Genomic DNA, 26,133 nt, shown 5'->3' on the forward strand with positions numbered 1-26,133 from the left:
GACACTACTGATACTTTAGGCCAGATAACTCTTTGCTGAGGAAGCTGTCTTGTACTAAGCAGGATGCTGAGCACTATTCCTGGTTTCAATCCATCAGATACCAACAGCACTTACTCCCAGTCGTGCCAACTAAACGTATTTCTAGACATTGTCAGTCATTTCCTAGAGAACAGACGCATTCCTAGTTGAGTTCCACAGACACTGAGCATATATATGCCTTTGTTCTTGATGAGTTGCAAGCCTAGGTGGGTGGTGCTAACACAGGCATACACCAATGAAAGAGACATGCAAAAAATGCTATTAAATTTTTTAAAAAGGATCTTTTTCTAAGACGTTAACATTTCATCACATATTGTCTCACACACATTTTACCATGGCCATGGTTGTGTCAATTCTTAATCAACATTATGAGTTGCTTAATAAAAGCAGTAATACTTTGTGCACTAGTCACCACCGAGCCCTGGTGAACATTCACCTCCATCAGCACTGTGAATGATTATGATGATGCCAGAAGAAACAGTGAACCCCACACCAGTCTTTCAGGAGAGGAAAATATCAAGCGTTTGGGAAAATTTTTAAGCCAGTTTTCAGTACTATGCAAGACTGTGTTCACATTTCATTGGGCAACCACAGAAGACAGAAACACTGGGAAAATGTTTTTTGTTTTTTGGTTTTTTTTTTTTTTTTTGGTCTTTTCAGATCAATGAAAGAAGAAATAGAATTGTTTTGGTAGTGAGGGAAAAGAAAACTCTACAGACTGTGGAAACATTGTTAAACTAAAGAGTAAAATATTTTTGAGTGATTCAAAATGCAATACAAATTAATCATTAATTCTTCCTCAAATTGACCTTCTGTTTGAAGTGCCCTGTTTCTTGCAGTCTCTCACTTTTCACCATCCTGTTCCAGTGTCACCTCTCCTGTGAAGTTTTCCATATTCTCTGCATGCCACAGGACAGGTCTAGTCACAATATGTAGTGAAATCTCTGTTCACCTGGTTTTCACTCTGCTCTATAAAATCCCTCTAGGCAAGGCAAGGGTTTAACACTGTATCGCATAGTACTAAGAATATGAGAGGAACTCCAAAATAGCTGTTTAACAAGTGAATGAATGACTGAATAAGCAATAAAACACACCTGACTTATGTTAAGCACCTGCTAGTTTGGGTTTGCCTCAGTCTTAAGTTGGACAATGATGATTTACTATTGATGATGATGATTAAACTCCTCTGATGTTTACGTAACTTCCTTCAAGACCTGTAGCACCTAAGCTCTTAGTAACAGACATTCCTGCAATCCCAGAGAGGGGCTCCTAGGTAAGCATGGGGGTATCATACATTTTAATGCATTGCAATGTACATTATACACCATAAAAATTACATCACTGTATTCACTCCAACCAGACAAGAAGCCCAGCTATAAAAACTGAGTCAAATCCATCTGTAAATTCACATCCAGCTAATAAAATAGCACAGACATGACTGATCTATCTGTGTGGCGTCAAATCATATAAAGTCACTACTTCATTATGTCAGAGGGCTGTCATTGGCTGATTAAAACCTGCAAATAAATATTTATCATAACTTAGTCAGAGAAGATGATTTTACTTGGATGGGGTGAAGAGGCCCAGAATAATAAAAAATATGACATATTCATGAACCCACCAGTAACCCCTAACTGCAACTAGAAGGCAGGGAGAAGTACCTCTCTTAAGAAGCTCATGGAATTGCCAGAGAAAAATGCATGCTTTTACACACACCCTACGTCTCCATCAGGCCTATTTTTTTGTTCATCATATACTTTGGTTTTAAAAGGGATTTAGTCTCCTTGAATAAATAACTATACAGGGATTTAAAAAAAAATATTTTTAGGAAATTCAGAAAAACCTCCAACACAGTAATTCATTATTTATAACCAAGAAATTGATGCTAATACCACCATTATAGCTCCATGATGAAAAATGACTATGCACTTTAGTTCTGATCTGAGTTGCTATTATTTACCATTAACTCCCATTTATACAGGCTAATAGGGGAGGCAATGGTGTGGAGAATATGAAATAGTAGATCATCGAAAATCATTTTTAACTGGTTCCGGGAAGTATGCTTTCTTTACTTCTCCCACAGTAAGTTTAAACTATTAATTGTTCAATTATGGTCACAATAAAGCTTATTTCGGTTACCCAAGAGCATTCTAGGTGCAAGAGGTAAATAAAGAGAATTATCCCATGCTTGATCCTAGAGACATTAAATGCTTCAGGGAAAAAGAGAAACAGAGTATTTGCTAAGTGCTTAACATACTAGGTACTGGTTAAGTGTTTTCAAATAGGCTGGCATTTTATCCATCTTACTCTGTGAGGTAGATGTTACTCTCTTCAAGTCATAAATGCAGAAACTGAGGCTCAAAGTGGTACACTTGCCCAAGGGTCACATAAGGACCAAAACATGTTAATACTCAACCTGCTAAGTGGATCCATCTCTAATAGACAGCAATACTGTATCCCTTTTTCTGTCAAGTATTTGAAGATAAAGCTAGCAGAAACTATTAGAAACCAAAAGAAAAGATTTGCCACCTCAGATTTTCTCTCATCCACACTAAATAGGAATGTTTCATGGGGTGGGGGTGGGGGGGGTGTAAACAGATGTACTCAAACCACTGATTATGCTATAGGGTAGGTTTATAAATCACATGCAAAGTGGAGAAATCATGCATTTTACTGCATAGAAGACAGTAGCCGGAGTTATTTTAAAAACCTGTTAGTGAAATATGATATATTCTGTTGAGGGTTCCTTCAGAAATATATTGACTATCACAGTATTTTCAATTTACAGATGTTTAAGCATGATGCCAAATCCATGCAGGATGAAGATGATGAGAGCTATTTATAGTAGTTAATCAGAGATAAACTACATGTTGCAGGATCATATAATTGGAATTATAGACGATTTATTTTTGCATTGAGAAAGGACACAGCCCGCTCAGTGGAAAGGTCCTTAATAAATCTGAGCTCTATTCTCCTCGGTCCCCTTTAGTCCAAGTTACTCATCTTGTTGCTGAAAATACACTCCCAGCTGTCAAAATTTTAGTATCAATCAACAACCTCTCTGCATCCTGGGCTTTGCTTCGAAAAAGCTTGGCTGATAAACAGATAAATCTGTCTTTCTGTGTGTGTGTTTATGTTTCCCGTACCTGCTAGAGCTGAAAACCAGACAGTGATAGTGAATTAGGGCTATGGATGCAGTGGTTTTTACTAAAGTGTATAGAAGATCATGGAATCAACATAATAAATATGACTATCCTGAAGTTGTTAGAACCAACAGAATTTAATGTCTAATTCCAGCACTGCTACAAACCAGAGCATCCTTAACCAAGTTATCTCACTACACTGAAGTGTAGTGAGTCATATAAATCAGTCATGGTTTTTTTTATTTCTTCAGTTGGTTTTGTTCTATTTTGTTTTGTTAGCCATTCAGCCACTCTGTGACTTTTGATTGGTGACTTTACTTCACTTACATTTAAAGTAATTATTAATAGGTATAAATTTATTGTCATTTGGTTAACAATTTTCTGGCTGTTTTTGTAGTTCCTCACTATTCCTTCCTTTCTTCTTTGTTCTCCCTCTTGCCTTGTGTCTTGCTAGTTTTCTTTAGTGTTATGTTTAGACACTTTTCTCATTTTTCCTTCGTATATTTCCTATAAGGGTATTAAGGGTGGTTACCAGGAGGTTCACATACGACATCCTATGGAAGTAGTACCCTGTTTTAACTTGACAGCAACTTAAATGTCAACACATTTCAAAGCTGTTTTACCCTCACCCATGGTTTATACTTTTGATGACATATTTTACATCTTTTATTATAATTTTATTTATTTTAACTTCTTTTGTCTTTTAACCTTCATGCTTGCTTTATATGTGAACCTATTTCACTACCATTATTATATATTTACCTGTGAGATTTTTTACTTTTGGATGCTTTCTTATTAATGAGTGCCATTTCTTTTCAGCTTAAAGAAATTCATTTAATATTTCTTGTAGGTCCAGTTTAGTGGCGATAAACTCCTTTAGCTTTTGCTTATCTGGAAAGCTCTTAATCTTAATTTGTCCTTCAATTTAATAATAACCTTGTTGGATGATAATTCTTGGTTGGAATTTTTTTTTTCCTTTCAGCACTTGGAATATGTCAGGTCACTTCTCTCTGACCTATAACATTTCTGCTGGAAAATCTGCTATGTAACAAGATGATTTTTCTCTTATTTTTAGGATCCTTTCTATATTCTTAACCTTTACCATTTCAATTATAATGTGTCTTAGTGTGTATCTCCTTGGGTTCATCTTATTTGGAACTCCCTGGGCTTACAGAACCTGAATGTCTGTTTCCTTCCCCAGGGTAGGTAACTTTTCAACCACTGTTTCTTCCAATAATTTTCCTGGACCTTTCTCTCTCTCTTCCTCTCAGGACCCCTTTAACGTGAATGTTATTCCTCCTGATGTTGTCTCAAAGGTCCTTTAATGTATATTAACTTTTTAAAATTCTTTTTTCACTTAATTGCTCTGAGTTCCACTGTTTTGTCTTCCAGCTTGCTGTTTGTCCTTTAACTTCATCCAGTCAGCTGTGGGAACTCTCTAGTTTACCTTCAGTTTGTGTTTACCTTCTGTTTTAACTGTCTCTGTTGAAGTTTTCACTGTGTTCATTCTTCGCCCCAATTCAGAGAGCATCTTTATGACCATTCACTTTGAATTCTTTATCAAGTAGATTGCTTATCACTGTTTCATTTAGTTTGTTTTCTGAAGTTTGGTCTTACTCTTTTGACTGCAACATATTCTTCCATCTCCTCATTTTGCCCAGTTTTCTGCATTTGTTTCTAGTATTAGGCAATTATCACCTACCTCACCCTATCTTGAAGGTATGGCCTTATGTAGGAGATGTCCGGTTAGCTTAAGAAGTGCAATTCCACTTGCCACTGGAGCCTGGTGCTCAAGGGTGTCTCCTAAGTGGGCTGTGTGTGCCCTCCTTTTGCAATGGGACCACAGCCGCCATGGGGCCCTGATGGGGCCCTGGCAGGTGGGTCGGTCCCTCAAACCAGCTGCAGATGCAGCACGAGCTGTCATGGAGCACTGACGGCACGACTGCCCCCAGAGTGGCTGAGGGGCCCATCAGGGGCTGCCAAGGGGCACCAGTGAGGAGGGCTATAGCTTGACCAGATGTAAGGCCCAGCTGAGGTGCAGCAGTGGACGGGGCTCTCAGCAATGCACACCCACTGGCACTAACAGGTTAGATGGAGAATTCCAAAATGGCTCCCACCAGTGTTGGTATTAACAATGTGGCTTGAGATCACATAAATGGCTCCCAGCATGTGTCCCCAAAGAGTATTGCACCTGGCTCCTGCCTCTCGGGTAGATGCTTCAAGATGAGTAAGTAAAAGGTCCTTTGTACCTAGGGTGCATGCATATGATTTTATTCATTTTTTCTGTGTGTTTGTAGGTGAGTATTGGTCTACGGTGGCCAAGTCTACCATGTTACCATGTTTTCAAAACTGGAAGTCTCAAGCATCAACTTTCTAATCGGTTAGAAAAGGTACTCAAACTACATTATCCACAATGACCTCACCACTCTATGATGTATCTCTCCATATAAAGTAACGGAAAGAAGGACCAGATTGCATATGAAGCCTCCTGTCTTTTTTCCACTTTGATATTAACCAATTCTGTAATGTTAGAGAAATCATTAAGTATTGTTGGGCCTAAGTTTCCCAATATATAAAATAAGAAGTTGAAATTCAATACCTTACAACAAATGGCTTCTCTTCTCCAAGATACATAACTTTAGAACTGACAAGTCTTTTGGAAAAGACCCTACTTCATTCCCAAATATTCTAACATTTAATTATTCAATCATTCCTAGAGGAATTATTTTTTTAAACTACATTACTGAAAACATTGTGTCTTAACCCCACTTGGTTTGTGATATTTTACAAGTAACTGTGCAAAGAACCACCATGTCTTTTTAAACCTCTGGATTGAATGGAATTAGGTTTCCTATTACCAGGGTCTCCAGAGGTATTATTAACATAAAATGTTTGTTGACTGCTACAAGATAATTTTTCAAGAGACCTTCCAAAGTAACCTGCATTACTACTTCACCATATGGAAAAAAAGAAATTAGGGTGCATTTTTAGCTTGTCATGTTTAAAATAAGACATACGGTAGCTCGTCAAAATTGCAAAACAAAGTCTTGAATTTGGTACATTTAGTGCAGAATCACCCTACTAATAATATATATAATGAAGGCATGGAAACCTCATAGATCACCCAAAACATAGTGCAATTCCCGTTAGAATATCCTCCTTAAAAGTCATTTCCAAACCAGTCCCAGGATGTGAGCATCGAAGTCAGAGATACACTAACAGATATTACCCACAAGCTAATGAACTGCTGTGCTGCTGTCAGTTCTGTCCTAGTCACACAAACTTTAAGGAAAAAATAAAGATGTATCTGTCTGAAGATTGCACGGAAAATTTACTGTAAGTCCAAGCTTCAGGGGACTGACAGACTACATGAAAACCATTAGCACGGCTCAGATTTTGCAAACACATGGACTGAGATACTATTAGTCGAGTGGAGATGTTCAGAAACAAAGTGGAATAAGATCTCCGACAGAGTGCTGATGGACCAATATACTGAACTGAGTACATCGAAACAAACAACCAGAAACAAGCCAGAGAAATTTGAGAAGCTTAAACTGGGGAAACTGAAAGGAAACCACAGCCAACTTTATCTGAAAAGGATGAAATATCATACAACAGGAGGATGTTAATGTATCTCCAGTGAGTCTGTTGGCGGCAGGGTATGGAAGAGTTAGAGCAATCTACTGTTCCCACTGAGATCTGTTTTTTAGTGAGACAGGCACTTGTTTCCAAGGTCAACGGCTGAACGTGCCCTATAGACGTGGCTGTGGTTATTTTACCTTTTAATCCACCTTTGAAATAAGAGATTAGAGATAAGATGAAAGCTAACTGGATCCTTGCTGGAAGAGTGGAGCTTTTAAAGGAGAGCCGTAATTACAGCTGCCTTCAAAGTAGGTGGATGCCAAGTCTTAGGGACATGCGGGATTAAATGTGTTGGTAATGACAGAACCTAAGGTATCCCAGCAGTGTTCTTAAGAGCTTGAAAACCAAGGATTTGGAGAGCAGGTGGTTGGACACAGCTGCTGAATAATCCTCTTAACCTCCTCTGTACTCCGCAGGGAGAATAACAGCAGGAAAATAAAAATCTCCACCAAGTGGCTGATGGCAGTAAAATAAAAAGGAGCATCAAAAGTATACAAGGACAAATTTGTCCTAGTGCTAATAATTTTGAACAAAAGACACACGCAGTTGCTGGAGAGAGCTGTGTACAAGTCTACGATAAAGACATAATAAGTATTCCTCCATAAAGGAAAAAAAAATAGAGTAGGAGTCTAGGGGTGGGTCCTTTCTTTAAGGCACATTTAAAACTATTATTTGCTGAGGACCTAAATCCCTCTTAACGTCTCTTTATTTTTTTGTTCATGAAATAACTAGAAGTGAATAGCTCCCAGTCAACATTTAATTGATGCTTATAAACTAAATTTAATCAGGAACTACCTATATGCCTCACTATCCAACAGACATTTAAGCAAAGCCAATGTAAGAAAGAAAAATGGGGAGCAAAGCAGGCAACAGGGACCGGTCTTTGTGGGAGACATATGAAACAGTATATCAAGCAATTGACATTCCTTGATTATTATAGCAGAGCCTAACTAATCCTGATTAATACAGACCCCCCAAAGCAGGAAATAAAAATGGTTTAACATATACCTTTGTTTCTGTGCAAAGTAATGGTTCTGAGTCTTAATAATTCTGTATTTTTAAAAGTCCCTAATATTGAGTTTACCTGAAACATACCAACTGTAGAAGGTCAAGTTCTGTTTACTGCATAGTTGCACAACTGTATTGCATCACTCTACCATGAATGGGAGGTCATTTAATGTTCAAACTGTAAAGAGGAAACTCCTAGAACACAGCAAGAAAAAAAAGATCTCCAGGTAACACCCAGGCCAGATCTCTCACGGTACAGTTGAGAAAACCTAGGCTCAGCCTGTTTAATGACTCGTCCGGAGTCATACACTCACAACAGGTTTGATGGTCAGAGCCGGGCTTGGTCCACAAAGATGGGGAGTCTTCCTCATATCAGTGGTGAGAATTTATTTTCCACAAGTTTGTTTTCCTCCCTCAAGTAAAGAAGGAGGCTGATCTTACTTCCTCTCAAGAATTGAATGACATTTAGTTGTGCTCAACCGAAGTGAGAGAACACGGGAGACACACTTTAAAACATAAAGCGGTCCTCACCTGATGATGATGAGAACTTAAAAATCTAACCCAAAGGTAGGTTCTAACATTTTCTTCATTTTTAAATACATCATCTGGAGTCTGGAATGGTTAAACAAGTTTCCCAGTATCTCATAATAAATCTGGGGCAGAATTGGGATTCGAACTCAGATCCCTCTTGATTCCAGGATCAAGATTCACAATAACGGTTCATACTTCTGCAGGTGAACAGGAATTGAATGTTCTTGAACCTCAAATGCCCATTAAGGGGTTATGCACATAGGGTTCAAGAAATGCAACCGCAATGTGATACCAGAGCTGCCACCTGCACCCAAACTCCTACCTTCTGCACAGTGGTGAAGTATCGATAAGAACTTTGCATATGAGAATCTGACATTAGCAGCAGACAGCTGTGCTGAGCTGCTTTCGGCTGGCACTGCAGAAAAATCACACTTGGCTGCAAAGAAGCTGTTGATTGCTTACACAGGTTCCATGGCATGCCAGCTCCTCTTGCCAACCTGCTCTTCTTTATCAAAGAGCCCGGAGTTCCAAGTGAGGTGAGAATCCCACTTGACAAAGCAGACATAAACCATTTGGGGAAAATACAAATTAAAAGGCTCTAAGATAGAAATAGAAGCATTAGCAGCAGGAAGCATCTGGGGGATACATTGTGTCAGATTACGTAGGGGAATTGGGCAATAAGTGAGTCACAGCCTCCCAGCAGATAAACCCTGTGTCAGTAGTTGGGCAGCCTCTGAAGCTGAACTAGCTATTTAAAGGTGCCAGCACTGCTCCGAACGCCCCCAAGCTAGCTTCTGCTTAGGAACATCTTTGAATTATGTACAGTATGCCCGTTTCTCAAGTAGTATTTGTCCCAACTTCTGACCTGTGAGTTAAGGCATCACAATAGAATTTTATCCTTGTGTAAGGGTAGGAATACAGAGATAAATTAAAAAAAAAAATGAGAGATGGTCTGCCTAATACCAGCCAGTGATTCAGTCAATGAGCTAAAACTACAATGTTAATTTCAAGGAATTTGGGGTTTTAAAAATAGACAATATAAACTTGCTGTCATGGGGCACAGTTGGTCAATGTCTAAGCTAAGAAATACGTTTGTAGGAAATAGAGAATCTTTTAAAATGGCCCAAGCAAAAAGTTAGTTTACTGGAAGAACACAAGGAATCTCAGAGAACCTGCAGCTAAGAAGTGCAGCTAGACTAAAATCAAACCTGACAGGTCAAGGGCAAAGATGTTATCCTTTCTGTGTCTCTGGGACCATGTGGTCAACTCAGCTCTCCACTTATCTCTCTCTCTCTCTCTCTGCCGTGTTCTTTTCTTTTCTCTTTTCCGCTCCTTCTTTCTGTGTTACATGCAGTCAATGAAAACAGTCATCCTAGCCCTGGATTAACATTACCTACTGACTGCCTTGTTCAGGTCTCATCTAGTCTCTGTGTCCTAATCTGAAATCCATCAAAGGGAAAAATCTCCTGCTCCAATCACTTTGTGGTACAAGGAGACACCAGAAATTCCTTTTAGCCAGGGCTGTGGCAGTTGGATATTCCTAAACGAAAGAGCTGTACACTTGACAGAAAACCCAGATTTCTTTTGTAGTGAGCAAGTTGCTTTGAGAGTTCAGTTCTGATCTAAGTCAAATTATAGCAAAGACAGAGTTTATCTCTGGTTACTGTAGACGAGCACTTAATACCAACGGAGCCACTTCCTCCTTGCCGCCTAGAACTCCCAGCAGTAGTTGCCTGTGCGTTTGTTTGTTTTTTTTTTTTAACTTGTTTCAATCAGTGCCTCTTGACTGCTAATCCTGTATTAAAGAACATTCCATATCAGACTTAGGATTTCCATTCCCTATTGTTTAAACCATTTCCAGCTATTGGGCAGGGGAGGGGGAGGTCAGTTTTCAGCTCTGGCCATAAACTTATTACAGGCAAAGTACTTCACTGTTCAGAGGGTTCAAGACGGTGGCAGAGGAAGATCCTGAACTCACTTCCTTCCACCGAAACAAAGAATCAACAACTACATATGGAATAATTCCCTTAGAAAGGGACCTGAAAACTAGATAACAGAGCCTCCACAACAAAAGGTAAAAGGACAGCAGTGAGACAGGGAGGAGAGGCAACCATATGGGCTTATCAAGGAAAAACTCACACCCTAGCCACAGCGATCCACAGACAGGAGGGATTAAAAAGCGTGGTTATTTTCCCTGGAGAACAAGGGACCAAGCTCGACATCAAAGTCCTCCTCCATCACTAGATTCTGCACAGGAGAGATAAGCCCCCAAAATACCTGGATTTATAGACCAAGGGGGTCTATGCTCAGGAAAACTAAAGAACTTTAGGGAACGGAAGTCCTGATCTAACAGGACTCACGTGCAGAATTATCTGACATGAAAACCAGAACAAAATACCAGATTGCAAAGTGAATGGATCATAGGTGAAAAGGACCCACTACTAAACTTGAAGCATCTGCCAGAGAGGCAGGTACAAGATGGGATGCTCTTTGGTGATGAAGTCACTGCTGGGAGCCATTTATGTGATCTCTAGCCACCTCAAGACTAAGTATGGAGATTTGCTCTCTGTCCTGGGCTCAACATGTCCCCTCTAAGAAATCGAAATCTCAGTCCTTTGCCAAGCTTCAGTATATGTAAATGCATACTACTCAGAAGGTGTAGGAAATTAATACTGATCTGAGAAACTTTAAATCCCAGGACCTTGGTAAAGCAAAAGCAAAACCACTTTTGGGGCACATTTTTACAACACAAGGTCTACAACATTCCTACAGAGGAAAAAAAAAATCTAATGTAAGTTCATAATATAAAATGACATACTATATGAGAGGGGGGTGGAAACTAATATGGAAATGAATCAGCTAGCATGGTAAAAGCAATATGCAATGTAAGCACTAGAAATAATTAAAGATTAGGAACATGAATAGAAAATCAGAGTGTGGAAAATGATAAAAAGGAACTGAACCCATAATAAAATAGCAGAACACTATAAAAGAAACACAGAAAGATAAACCAAATAGAACTTTCAGAAAAAAGCTAACCAAAAACTTAAAAAAAAAAAAAAGACACTTGGTATTGCAGTTAAGTGCCTTTCACAAATATTCTCCTTTATTTCCAAGCAAATGTTAGTATTTTATTTCCTTGCCCTCTTTGGAGTCACTCATGAACATGTGACTTCTTTTGCCAATGAAATATGAGCAAAAAGTGACACGTGTCCATCTAGGAAGAAGCTTTCCAGACTCAGTTCATGATTCCGTGGGTTCTCTTTATTTATTAAAAAAAACTTTATTGTTTTAACCAGTAAGATTTGTGAATTGTTTGCTAATGCAGCATAAGCTTACTATCTTGACTAATACAAAATATTAATAGAGTAGATACTGACGAAGAAAGAATTTAAAACTCAGAGAAGGAAACTGAAGAATTTTTGCAAAATGCAAAATGGAGATGTAAAGAAATAGAATATTTGAAAAGAGAAACAGGCATTAGAGTAGAAAAAAATAAATGGCCCAAAATATGTGTAATTAGACATGCAGAAGAGGACAGTGGAAAAGAAAAGTGTTAGGAATGTCAATATTTAAACAAACGATGAATGAGAATTTTCCACAACTGAAAAAAAGGAAGGTGTCTTTAGATTGAAAGTAAGGCATCACGTGAGAAGACCTAAAAAATAAATGCATAACTGGACAAATTCTAATGCAACTTCAGAACTCCAAAGATAAAGATAAACTTAAAAGGAAACAGAAGAGAAAAAGATGACATAAAGAAGAAGATCTATTTGACTGACAGGAGACGTCAAAATCCATAATAATAAAGAGAAGCAAACAATAGAACGATACCTTCAAAGTACTGAGGGGAAAATTTAGCATCTAAGAATTCTAAATCTTGTTTAATATTACTCAAAAATAATGGTAAAATAATGGCATTTCATGATAAACAAAGATAAGAGAGACTCAGCTATAAGAGATATTTTATGGGTATGTTAAGTAAAAGAAACTTGAATAAAAAAGAAATAGGATGTCGAATGTAATGATGAACAAGATAAATTGGTAAGTATATAAACAAAATAAATTGGTAAATATATAGGGAAACATATATGTTATGCCTTGACTATATTAAATATAACAACAAGAATCACTAGTTGAAAACAAAATAAAGTTAATCTAAAACACTATGTATACAACAATAGCTTGTAACTCTGAGTCATACAATTAGAGTTAAATAATTTTAGGTTTTATTTCAGAACATTGTTAAATTTGGCATTGCTACGTTTACACTTAAGGAAGCCTCCAAAAAACAGAAATAGAGTAAGCCATCTGAAATAAAAGGAAGTAAGAAAAATCCATCAGAATATAGGAAAGAAGAAATATGTAGAAATTTTAAAAACCCTCACGTAAAACATGCAGACACAAAATAAGATGGTAGGAAGAATGTAAAAATATTTCAAGACTCAAAATAAGTGCAAATATTTCAACTCCTTTGATAAAAGAGAAAAAAAAATTAGATGGAGAAACATAGCTACATACAACTAAAAGGCGACACACTTAAATGACATGGAAGGACTGAAAACAAAGTAAAAAGGGACTCCGTGGCAAATATTAACTTCACTAAGGCAGAGATGGTGATCTCAATATGATATAAAACAAGTATTTTATCAAAAAGCATGACTGAGAATAAAAAGAGAATTATTCCATCATGACCAAAGGTCAGTTCTTTCAGGGAAGAGACCGGATGCCCTTTGGTGATGAGCAGCTGCCCCAGAGGCACACAACAAGGTGGTCGTGATGCAGAACCGGCACCCGAGCTACCTGGTTGCTGTGCTCTCCTCCTTTGCTCAGAGCACCGGACACAAAAATCTTCTCACTTGTTTATTGTCTGTGACCCCTATTAGATATCAAACTCCAAACGTGAAGGTGCATATATATTTTAGTTGCCACCAGAACACCAGGTCCTAATGAAGACACTGGCATATAGTTAGCTCCCAATAAACACTTGTTGCTGAGAGAACAAATGATGCAAGGTGCCTGGCTCTGCTGGCCATTCACCACTGTACAGCCTTTGCCACTGCCCACAAGGAAAAGCATAAAGCAGCCACCTGCTCAAATGGAGAAATTCATCCAGTCACTTTTTCATAATGAAGATGAAATAATTCTGCTTAATGTTACACTTTATAATAGACTTCACTTCATGCCTCGGTGATCTTCTACATACCCACACTATCATTTTAATTTCAATTTCCAAAGACAACGCCAAAGGATTAAAAAAGGATCTCTACAATGTTCTAAAGGAAAAAAGTCATAAATAATAAAAAGGATGGACAATTGAATCATACATTTTCAGGCAGCAGTTTATTTTCTTACTGGCAGCAGCTTGACTTGCATTCAGAAGCATATTCACAGTAACATTTTCATATAAGGCCACCGGGATGTGTTCTCTTAGTTCTAACATCACCCTCATGGTATGTTAATGCTCCCCTCTCAGCACAGGCAATGTTACCTCTGCGCCAGAAAGCTCTGTCGACTACCAAGAGAAATATGGCGAGAATAAAAATCTTGTTTCTCTGTTAAATATTTCCCTGCTATATCGAAAGTCCCCACGGGGCTGATTAAATTCATTAAGTGCTAGCAGCAATCCTAGCCATTCTTTTCTATCTGGTGGAGAGGAAGAAAAAAAAAATTAAAAAGCCAACTCTGGAACAGCTGAGTCACCAAAAATCTGTTATAGCCTAATATTTACAACCTACTAACACTAATTAAAAATATATCAACTATATAACAAATTGTAAGTCACCTATACTTCAATTTATATATGTACACACACACACACACACACATATATATATATCTATATCTATATCTATATATAAAAATTATAGAGGACCTGTTTTGTACTGGTATCTTGGTAAGTACTTGACATTTGTTCTTCCTAACTCTTAATAACCCAACAAAATGGGGATTAGTACCCTGACTTTATAGTTTGAGGAATTTGTGGCTTAGAGAAGTTTTAACAGTTTTATTTAGTATATGAACCCATCTCTATCTGACCCCATCACCCCTAACCATTGTATTAAACCATGAATTCTTACAATTAGAAATCTGACTTGGTCTTTGGCTTTGGAAGACACAGCAGGGTTTTTAGGAAGACAGTGTGTACTGATTTGAATGACAGCCCAAGGAGCCTGCTTATTTTGTTACACCCCCTAATCACCAAATCTGAAGGAGAAATTGTGTTTTCTTAAAATATGCATTTCCTATTCTGTTACATCATGGAGGTATAATTCACATACCATCAAATTCACCATCCCTGTACAATTCAGGGGGTTTTACAATATTCACAAGGTTGTGCAACCATCAACCACTATCTAATTCCAGAACTTACTCATCACCCCAAAAGGGAAATCCTGAGCCCTAGCAGCCAGTTCATATTAGTCTCTCCCCCTTTAGTTCCTGGAAATCCCTAACATACTTTTTCTCTATCATTTTTCCTATTCTGGACATTTCATAGAAATGGAATCATATAATATATAGCCTGCTGTGTTTGGCTTCTTTTACTTAGCATAACATTTTCAAGGTTCATCCAGATTGTAATTTTCTTAGTCTATTTTAATTAATATTCCCTAACAAAAGATGGAAATAATTTGTACCAATCCAGAAAAAAAGAATATAACTATCTTCTTCCATTTTCTCTACGTGTATAGGTTCGATGGAATTTTGTGGTATTAATAAAGCAACTTTACATGATATAAGCCCATAAGTAGTATTATAGTCTCCATTTTATAGTTGGGAAAACAGAGTCTCAGAGAGGATAGTTTATCTGTTCAAGTATTAGGGCAGGAAACTAAGCACAGAGCCCTGAACACAAAGTCAAAATTACTTTCACTTAGTTGATAGATATATGACAGGAACAATGAAATGGCTCATTCAGCCACTGAACCTACGATCTTTGGTTCATGAGGGGCAGGAACTTAGAAGATGAGCTAAGCTTCCTCATTCCATCACTTCAGGCGCTGAGCACAAGCACCTGCCAGGGCCATAAAGGCAGCGAATGATGTTGCATGAGGAACTGAAGGTAGAGGGAGGCACTGGAGGCTCAGGTGAGCCCTCTTGCCACCTGGGAACAAAGGCCCACAATAGAAAGACACTCTGTTTTCCCCTAAGAGAGTCTGGAAATCATCGCTGCATGTGGAATCTACTTTTCAAGTCTTAGCAACAAATTATACTTTGTTTTTCTTTTTGAAATTAAAAGAATGAGCAAATGCATGAACAAAAACAACTCTGTTTTGGGGTTTTTCTGATCCATAAGCCACTACTTTTACAGATAACAAAAGGCCGGGGCACTGGAGGGGGCCCGGGCCCTCATTAAGATAGGGCCAAAGGAGAATCAGGAAAATATGAGGATGTGATTTCCTTCCTTTCAATCTTAATTCTGGAAATGTCCAACACTTTAAACTTCTAAAGACAGAGGAATTGGAATAGAAAAGATGTCATTAAATCAAGGATGTCATTAAATCCTTCCTTCTCTCCATGGATAATTACTGAGGACATTCTTTGTATATGTACTGCTAGGTTTTAGAAATACCATGATGTATAAGAAGATATAATCACTGGCTTCAGAGAGTCCACAGTGGGAGAGTAAGACAATCTGGCAAACAGGTACAGTACAATGTGATGATCACGTTGTGCACACCGACGTTAGCAGCACAGGGAAGTCTAACTCAGGCAGCAGGCAACATAGAAGCCTTCCTGGAAGAAGTGAGTTTTTATTTAGTGACAAAATGATTTGGTCAAACAAAGAAAAGAAATGAGGGTAGGGGAAGGAGAGCACAATATTCTTGGAAGAAGGGATAAAATGAGCAAAACAAAAAAAGCAAGAGGAAAGATCGTTCATTTAAATAATTTAAAGAAACTCAGGCTGGTTGAACCTACTTTGGAAAGTGTCGGATTGGGGGAAGAAATTCAGGTAGAGAGACAAGCAAGAGCCAAACAATGTAGAACCTTCTTGAAGCCATCTTAAACAGCTGGAATTGCTCCAAGGAAAGTAGGGAACAGTGACAGATTTATGGATGGTTTCGGTAGTTGGGTTAGGTTTAGGAAGTGATTTAAGAAGATCACTCCTACTGCCCTGTGTGGGATGGATTATAGCTAGACAAGCTGGAGGAGGTAAAAATAGAACAGGAGTTCACAGCACATTTGAGAACACTCGGAATTTCCTGGAAAAATCCCAGCACCGTGAGGAGGCTGACTCCTGCTGGTGGATTAGCAGCCATGGGGAGCAGAGACTCCCCATAACTAACCTACCAGCTGACCCCGGACACATGAACCAACCCACGAACATTGGAGGAATCTGTTCCACATCAGAAGACCCAAGCAGCTGACCTGACAGACTCATGAGAAATAATAAATGGTTACTGTTTACAGCCACTGATTTTTGTTTGTTTGTTTACAGAGCAATAACTAATTAGTAAAGAATATCTTACTCAACCTTGGCTTATAAAACTCATCTGAGGAATCAAGTGAAATCACTTTTTCCTAAATATATTTTTTAACAGAGGGTGTTAAAAAAAATCCCTAAGAGTCAAAATCATGCACTAATATTTACCCAATGTCATCGATCCCTGCACTGAATGACTATTTCATTTTTATATTGCTTGGGAGACAATTTGGCCATCAAGAGAAAATTGCCATATTTTTTAAAGTAAGCCAGCATTTTATATTGTATGTATCAATGGAATGAGATTTTCTTCCATCCCCACACTTCCCTGCAAATACTTTTCCACTGGAATGTCTAGTTAACCAGAATTAACTTTAACATCACTCATGTCTCTTTTAAGGAATAGGTACTATCATGGGTGAATCATGTCCTCGAAAAAGCTATGTTGAAATCCAAATCCCCAGAACAGTGACTGTGACCTTATTTGGAAAAGGGGCCTTTGCAGATGTGATCAAGTTAAGATGAAGTCATACTGGATTGGGGTATTGGGGGCCTGGTTTAAGGACTACTGTCCTTACAAGATGAGGGAAGTCTGGACACAGATACACAGGGGAGAAGCACACTTGAAGACAGAGATTTGAGCCATGAACTGCAAGCCAAGAACACCAAAAACTGTGGGCAATTACTGGAAGCTACAAGAAGCAAAGTAGGATTTCTCCTTTACAGCCCTTAGAGGAAGCACAGCCCAGCCTATAGTCTGATTTCAGACTTCTAACTTACTGAACTATGAGAGAATAAATTTCCACTGTTTTAAGTCCCTTAGTTGATGGTACTTTGTTACAGCAGCCTTAGGAAGCTAAAACAGTAACAATGATGCTTCTTTAGATCTGTATCTTTTATAAAAACAAAAAAACTGCATACACTGTACAGTTACAACACTCGCGTTTATCCCTAAAAGACTTCCAATTTTAATGCGTCAGTATGTGTTGGATCTAGTTAACTTAGTATTTGTGTAGATTTGACTTGATAAAACGTCCTCTGTAAAACCATGGGTGAGAATGCAAGTCTTCATTTTATTCCCAGTACTCTTCTGATGATGCCAAATTCTGAAGTTTTTGAATTATCCAATTAATCTGAACCACCAAAAAACCCACCTCAAATATCTTCTCCAGAAAGAACACAGAAAGGTCTCAACTTCCTATTTTCAAGCCTTACTCTATATGACTTTACTAGTCTTCATTAATTTCGACCTTCAGAAAAAACATCAAAAGTGATCTCATGGTATCACTCTGTAAGGAAAGGATCTCAATGTTTCCATAGCAACTAAGGATGCTAATCAAAGGTGAAAATGCATGTAAGAAAAATACCTTCCCGTGTGAGAAGCTTACCTTTTACCGCAGTTCTTGCAGCCACATGCTGAGGAGTTACTCTTTCTCAATGATTCCTAGAATTAAAAAAATACAAATAAGTACATTTTTAAACTATAAATAAGCTTATATGTAGCTGATGCTTAACTATTCCCACTCTAAACCTAAATTAGGAGGAAATGAAAATTAAATAAAGTAGGTATGGATTTCCAGCTTCATAGAGTTGCCTAGATTAGGAGCCGAAGGTCAGGTTCTTTCCTCTGCTCTGTATCTCACTGGCTGGCTATGTGAATCTTTCTTTTTTTTTTTAATGTATGCTTTTTTAAAAAATGTATTTTTGAGGTTACAGTCATTTATAATATTATATAAATTTCATGTGTACAACATTATATTTCTACTTTTGTGTACCCCACCATGTACTCACCACCAAAAATTTAGTTTCCATCTATCACCATACAGTTAATCCCCTTAACCCATTTTGCCTTCCCCATGCCCTCCTTGCCCTCTGGTAACCAATTTAAAAAGATGCACGCACCCCTATGTCCATTGCAGCATTATTTTAAATAGGCAAGATATAGTAATAACCTAAGGGCTCATCAACATATGACTGGATAAAGAGAGGTGGTATACATATATAATGAAATACTACTCGGCCATAAAAAAGATAAGATCTTGCTATTTGCAACAACATGGATGGATCTTGAGCATATTATGCTAAGTGAAATCAGTAAGATGGAAGACGACAAATACTATATGGCTTCACTCATGCTTTATATGTGGAATATAAAAAACTAAGAAACAAAATAAATGAACAAACCAAATTCAACCAGCTCTGTGACCTGTGACAAGTCAATTCACCACTTCATTCTTTCTTTGTTAGTATAACGGCCCCAGAAGCCAGTGATATCCTGTGGTATTCAGATTCAAAAAAAGTGATAACTTCCTAAGAAAATATGTAACAAAGGGATTTTTAAATAATGTAAAGGTGAGCAATGAACTAGGAGGCATCCTGCGGATTTTGTTAGTTTTATGAATATGCAAAACGATGGTAACAATAACAAAAACAAAAGAAAAACTCTTCCAACATGGCATGATAGCTTCCCTTAAAGCTACCAAGCTAAACTTTAATTGGAAAATAACTTTCTACCTAGGAGAGTACTTTTCCTTAGGCAATGGTTTTCCCTCTAAGGAAAATACACACACGATATTACTAAGAATAAATGTATACATTCTTATCTTCATGTTTATGTATATGTGGGGATCCTCTCACCGAGTTTCTCCTGTGGTTATCTTCTGAGGCAAGTTACTGTTTTGTAATTTTTTTAATTGAAAACATTTTACATTTTATATGTGTGTGTATGTGTGTGTGTGTGTATATATATATATATATCACTCAGAAATATATTTAATGATGCAAGTCTAGTCTAATTTACATTTAAATATAGCATATGTGATTGGTAAAGAAATATTATATTTTCTTGATTAACCATAAAAACACTATCTCTTCATCAGTTTGATATCCCCTGCTAGGTAGCATAATAACTCATTATTTTATAAGTACCTTACTACCTCTACTTTCAGGGTAGTTTCAATAATGTCTGGAAAGCAAGAACCAAGCATGTGTTGGCTTTTTTTATATGGTTAATATGTTCAGAAATATAATTTTTCTTTTTTTGTCCTTTCCTACATATTCCCCCCAAAATGAAGTGCCACAAATAATTGTGATAAATGTGCCAAAACGATATAAGGAAGTGCTCTCTATGAAACAGTAAAAATCCTATAATCGACGTGACAATGAATCATAAATACATCACTATTTGTTTTATTTTAATATGAATTGTCACCAGCTGTGTGTATGTGTATGTACATCAAAGCCCAACCATTTTTCTTACACTAAGGATACCCACTGATAAGAAGATAAAGCTCTATTTATAGTTATTGGCACCAATTGCAATTCCAGCTGACATATCAAAAACAACAGTTAAAATAAGAATACTCTAAACAGTAAAAAATACTTTTGGTGAAGGTTTCAGTCTTTCTTTTCAATTACTACTTGAATCTTGGCATGCATGTATAATATATATATATATATTACATATTATATATATATATGTATACATACTCTTTTTCATGGAATGAAAGTAAGATTACATTTATCCACTAGAATGATACAGACTTGAAATAAGAACTTAGGCTCTAATGTTATTCATTAAATAATAATTATGTTTCTCTTGTTTAAAAGCACGGGCTCGGAACAGCTATCTGGGATCGGACATTGGTTCAATTATTTACTAGCCATGTGAAAGTGATCAATTCATCAATTGATACAAGCCTCAATTTCACCTATACAGAGGGGACAATAATGTTATCCAGCCTCAAAAAACAACTGAAAAGTAAATAACATAATGCAATGTAGGTATTCAGTCTACTACTTGGCAGATGGTAATGAGTAACTTTGTAGTAGCACTGGTGAGATTCTCATCCATTATGAACAGTCTTATTAGGGATGATATACAGACAAAAAGCAAAATCAGCAACAAGAAACAACACATACTTACAACAATTTCCCCACTGTCTAAAACATTTAGCACTAAACTCACCCCTTTTATTTTTGGAATTGGTGCCAGGGGGAACTTTGGCCAGAAGAATGCACCTGTTGGATAGTTTAACATTATGAATACATTTATCAGGTTTGTTAGGTGCCATGGAGCAAAGAACAATGCCAAAGAGATGGGAAAACAGGATGGAAAGGATGGAAAAGTAAGGAGAATGTCTGAGACTTTCTCCTTAAAGAAACTGCCCCACCCACAGTTCCTGAAAAAGAAAGTCCTGTGCACTATGTGAGTCACCCTAATTGGCTGCAGCTTTGAGCCATCCATGGGCATTTAACCCCCATTAAGCCTGTAAGATTCAGAGATTTTTGAATTGCAACAACAAGAAGTCTAGGAGTGCAAACATGAAATTATCAGTGAAGAAGTCAGTCTGTTGAGAGAATCAGCAGATGAATCAGACATTCTGAGAAAACCAGACTTGAGATAACACGCACCCTTATTTCTCATCCCCATGAGAAATGAGGGGCTGAAAATAAGGAACAAAGGGTGAGAAGTAGCCACATCTCCAGATTTTGCAAGCTAAGTCCTCATGAGGTCAGGTTTTACTTAGTTCTCTGCTCTGAGAGGACCATCGCTTTGCCCAGTACATGACTTCAAAAATCCTTCTATTTCAGTCAGCTAAAACAGGCTTCCGTACCACAATTAAATGGTTGCAGGTTAAGAAATGAGCCCACTGAAGTCAAGCTTTCTATGAATAATATGAAGGCCCAACTCCATAAAGAAAGTGAGGGAAAATACAGGTGAACAATAGAAACTAACAATAATTGCTCCACCCCCCAACCCCCTACCCCGCTCCCAGCTAACTATTCATCTATTTGCAAGGAAATCTCCATATACAAATTTTCCTGCCTCCTGACTATGAGTCAGGGTCATCTGTCCTTTCCTATTATAGACCGAGATTTTTTCGATTTGCTTTTATTCATTTACTCAAAAATATTTGCTAGGGAAAAACACATAGCAAGGTCCCTCACTTCCTGAGTTTTGGTATCAAAATAAAACTACTATTCTACCACCTTCCCCAGAAAAATAAACAAAATCATTAAAATAAATGAAGTAGAGTAATAGATTATTATTTTTGAAATAACCCTTTTAACAGAACCACAATATTTCTAGATCAGGTTTTGTGCTCCTGTTACATCAGCACGACACCAGTCACAATCTATCACCCACACCACACACCAACACACTTCTTTTATTGTGGGAAAACATGTACTTGTCTTAACTTGTCTTATTGTTCAAACTGAAGCTGCAGAGCCTAGAACAACCCAGTCTAAAACATGTGCTCCTTACATGTGTGCCAACTGAATCAATGAATGAATCCAACTTAAAAACTGACTTATGATAAATTAAGTTCCACTTCTACAGTTTATTTTCATAAATGGCCTTAAAAGAAAATTTCTAATAATGCCTAAGTAGATAGTGAGAAGATTTTCATTTAATAATTAGAGATTTTTAAATGTATTCCTCATTGGAAGAAAAGTTGACTAGCCATATTCTTACCAGGGGCAGCAGTGATTAAGTTAAAACTTCCCATCAGGTGTGCCAGCAGGCACAGAGATGAATTAGGTAGATAGACACCCAAGTCTATTCTCTGAAATGGGGTAAAAACACAGGAATTATTCTATACTATTTTAGTTCTGCTTTACACAAAGAAAGAAGCTATGCATCTATGCTAGTCCACTGAGTAACAGCCTCTCCCTGGACAAGCACACAAGAAAGGCTTTCGTTTCATCCACCTTCTTTAAGTTCAGCTTCCTTATGCATAAAATGAGTATGATTATATTCCCACCTTACACTGTTTTCATAAGGGCAGAATGAGATAATCTACGTAAAGAAGGTGTCCAGATCTTCTTATGCACAAAATATTTAACTATTTTTAAAATTATTGAGAATTCATTAAATTGTCCAATGTTATCATCCATATCATTTACCTATTGTAACAATTTTATGTTTAAATTTTAATAATGGCTTTCATTATAAACTTCAAAAAAGCACATGTAAGAATAGACAGGAAATTAATACATGAACAAATGAATAAATGGATGAATCTCCCTCTGCTAAGAAAGACTGGGTCCCAGAGTTGTGAACAAATCAGCTGGTGTCAACATAAATGTGCCGGCTATACCACCACACACGAGAGCCAGAAATCCAGGAGCTTCTCGGCAAAAAACAGCTATAAAGAGACAGCAGCTGCTAAGGCCTGGGTCAAAAAGGACGATTTTACTCTAGAGAACAAGAAGTCCTGATCTAGACCCTCCCCAAGCACCTCAGAATTAAAAGTTGTGCTGTTTATTGATTCAGGACACAGCAATCCTTCCCAAGTGACAGATAAGGGCATGACAATAATTCTCGTGAAAATGCTCAGAAAACCAGATGCGATGTCTCTACTTCCTTCCGTTCTCACAGACACAGGGATGCGAGATGAGGGGGAGAAAACAGGGCTCTCTTCACTGTGGTCTCTTTGCCCTTCACTGGGTCAGACACATACGCACCTACGAGTAAACGTATATGTGATCACCGTCCGCCCCAAGTCTCCTGTGATTGTACTGAATCTTCCACGCGGTCTGCCTTTCAATGACCCATGGGTAGCAAACACGTGGACTCTGAAGTCGGATTAGATTCTATGCTTTTCCACCCTTACTGCTCCATGAACTCAAGAAAATCATTTAACGTCTCAATTTCCTCTTGTCTAAAACAAGAACGATATTAATCACCTTGCAAGGTTCTTACACAAATAAAATGATAGAAGGTATGAAATAGTGAAGTATGAAATAGAATAGTATGAAAACCGTTGGGTAAAGCAGGTATTCTATCAATGATGCCTATTATGATGGCATTATTTGAACAAGAAAACACAGCATGAGGTGAAAAAGACACCTTTCAGTAACTGTATTCTTAAAGGCTACTATATTTAAAGTGTATTTTTTTTTAGACCTATCCTATTTTACTTAAGCTATTGATGACATTTTCCATCACTGAATCAGCAGGTATTGCTCATGGGTGTTTACTTCCTTTCTCATAAGTGTTTGCTTTCTTCACCGGTAGTTAAAACCCAACCTGAGGTTCCTGTCGGAGGTAAATGTCATGTAGACATTAAATTATCTACGTTTAGTTGCAGATTTCCCATTAGCTTGGCTTGACATAATTTAGTGTTAACATCCGGGTTATTAAACGAATACTAAGCAAGAGATTACATTTAAATGCATTTTCCAGTGGGATGCACTTCTAATCATGCTGTCTAGCTACAAGCAAACAAATGGTCATTTGATTCTTTTGTCATTATCACGACAAACGGTATCAACCACAGAGATCACTAATGGGTTCCCCCCGACACACTCAAGGTAAACAACAATATGGCATGATGCATGGCAGGCTTTAGAGTTATTAAGAGATAATCACATCCTTGGGACTCACATTGGGCACAGTTAGTGGCACTTCTAAAATATGATCATCTCTCAATAACAAGGCTTCGCGCAGTTTCCACGGAGTGAGGAAAAAGTCCCTACTGTCGGGAAAATATGTATTTACTTTACTGAAACATCAAGCTGACAATTTAAGCTAACGAACAGTGGCTCCCCCCGAGACATTGCTATTGCACAGTGAGGGAGGTTTCCTATCAAGGTCACGCACACCTCGAAGAGCCTGGCTTGAAGTGCCTCTTTCTAGAAGACTAATTTCCGGGGTCTGGACTGCAAGATAAACAGGGCTGGAAGAAGCTTACAGGCCTGGAGATCTAGGAATCTACTGAAGACAGAGGGGATGGAGACGAGCAGTGGGAATGGCTTGTGGAGCTTATCAGTTGTAAGGTTAGAAACCCAAGAGTCTGAGCTTCGCAAGTTGTCCTGCTGTAACATGATTAGGGCAGCTCACCTGAGGGGCTGGAGACAGATGCCGCAGTCTCAATGAGGCCGCAGGACAAAAAACGAGAGACACCGCAATAGGGATGGGTGGCATGTGGACAGAGAATTAGAAGAGCCGGAGAAAGAAAAGGCGTGAGTCCTCAGCACTGCTCTCCAGGAGAACAAGTTATACACAAGACAGAGCTTTCCTTGACGGTTTTAATGAGCAAGAAAACTCTACTGACCCCAAATTACTCAGAACAGTGGTATCTTCTCATCTCCCTAACTCATGAAAAACCGACAAAAGTTACCCGTCTCAAATCTCTACTGACTAATCAATCAGATGAGTAAATAAAAACCCTCCTCAGAGTTACTGGAGAAAAAATTTTAAAAATACTGAGTTTGAAAGTACTCTGTAATTATGAAACACCCTACATTTGTCAGATATTATTATTTGGAGAGATTACTTACATAAACTTTAAAATGGGGTGAGAATGAATAATTTCTCAAGGTTTTGCCAGAGGTGTGACTTGATTTTATTTGTGAGATAATACTAGTAAAGAATGCATAATAATTATTTTATTGTAACTGTGAACTTGCAATTGTGATACTATCTCCCCGAAATCTGGGGTCTTAAAACATGCGCAAAAGTGTCATTGATTTTAGGAGTTTACAATATCAAGGAGTCGAAAATTCTATTACTCTACATCAGTGATTATCAACCACAGACAGTTTTTCATTAAAGTCTAGAGACAGTTTTGACATAGCTGGGAGGTGGGGTGGTTTGCTGTGGCATCGAGTAGGAAGATGACAGGGATATTGCTAGACCTCCCACAGTGCAGGGATCCTGTTTCCTGTTCTAAATACAGGCACTTACTGTCATCACTTAACTCATAATTTGAATGACTTGCATCACTAGGTACCCACATCTACAATTCAGTGCCATGAAAAACTAACTCATCTGCCTCTTCATGCTAGGAAGAGAGATGGAAAATAATTATCTTCAAAATATTGAAGCCCATATCGAAATGAAGGCTTTTTAGCCCCCTTAAATTTCCATTAAGAGCAATTATGAGGTTTGGCTAAATTCAATTCTGTCTTTCCTGTTGGGAAACCATACAGAAAATGTCCATGTGTTGGCAATCTACAAAATCAGAAAATCAAATTTTCAAGGGTTCACCATTATTACAAAAAATTGGCACAGTTATAATGACAACCTGTCACTCTCCATTTCCAAGTCATATTTAATGCCAATGCTTGACATTCCACCACAGCCTAATGTGTCACATTATGTGACATGATATAAAAATATACTGGACAGTTAGAATTTGATATTTCCTGTAAGTGCATGTTCCTTATCTGAGTTTTACCACTGCGGGGGGGAAGAAAATACCTTCATTCCTGCCCAAGAAATGGAAGACAAATGAAATGGAACAAAAATTTTTTAAAGTATCTATGGATGTTAGAGTCCAAATACTTTCACATGGATAATTTCTTAAACTTCAAGACAAAACACAGCATGGAACA

The 26,133-nt window shown here is 37.7% G+C and overlaps 1 protein-coding gene across 4 annotated transcripts in view; it reads right to left on the reverse strand.

Annotated features, from left to right (window-relative positions):
- Positions 1-26,133, reverse strand: part of CNTN4 (contactin 4) — an 814,349-nt gene that overhangs the window by 585,585 nt on the left and 202,631 nt on the right. For all 4 annotated transcript variants that reach the window (XM_074344450.1, XM_074344446.1, XM_074344447.1 and 1 more), the window contains one exon: positions 18,177-18,232. The gene's annotated coding sequence lies outside the window, so the exon portion shown is untranslated. The remainder of the gene's footprint in view (positions 1-18,176; positions 18,233-26,133) is intronic.

Source organism: Camelus bactrianus, chromosome 17, assembly GCF_048773025.1.
Source record: "Camelus bactrianus isolate YW-2024 breed Bactrian camel chromosome 17, ASM4877302v1, whole genome shotgun sequence".
NCBI lineage: Eukaryota > Metazoa > Chordata > Mammalia > Artiodactyla > Camelidae > Camelus > Camelus bactrianus.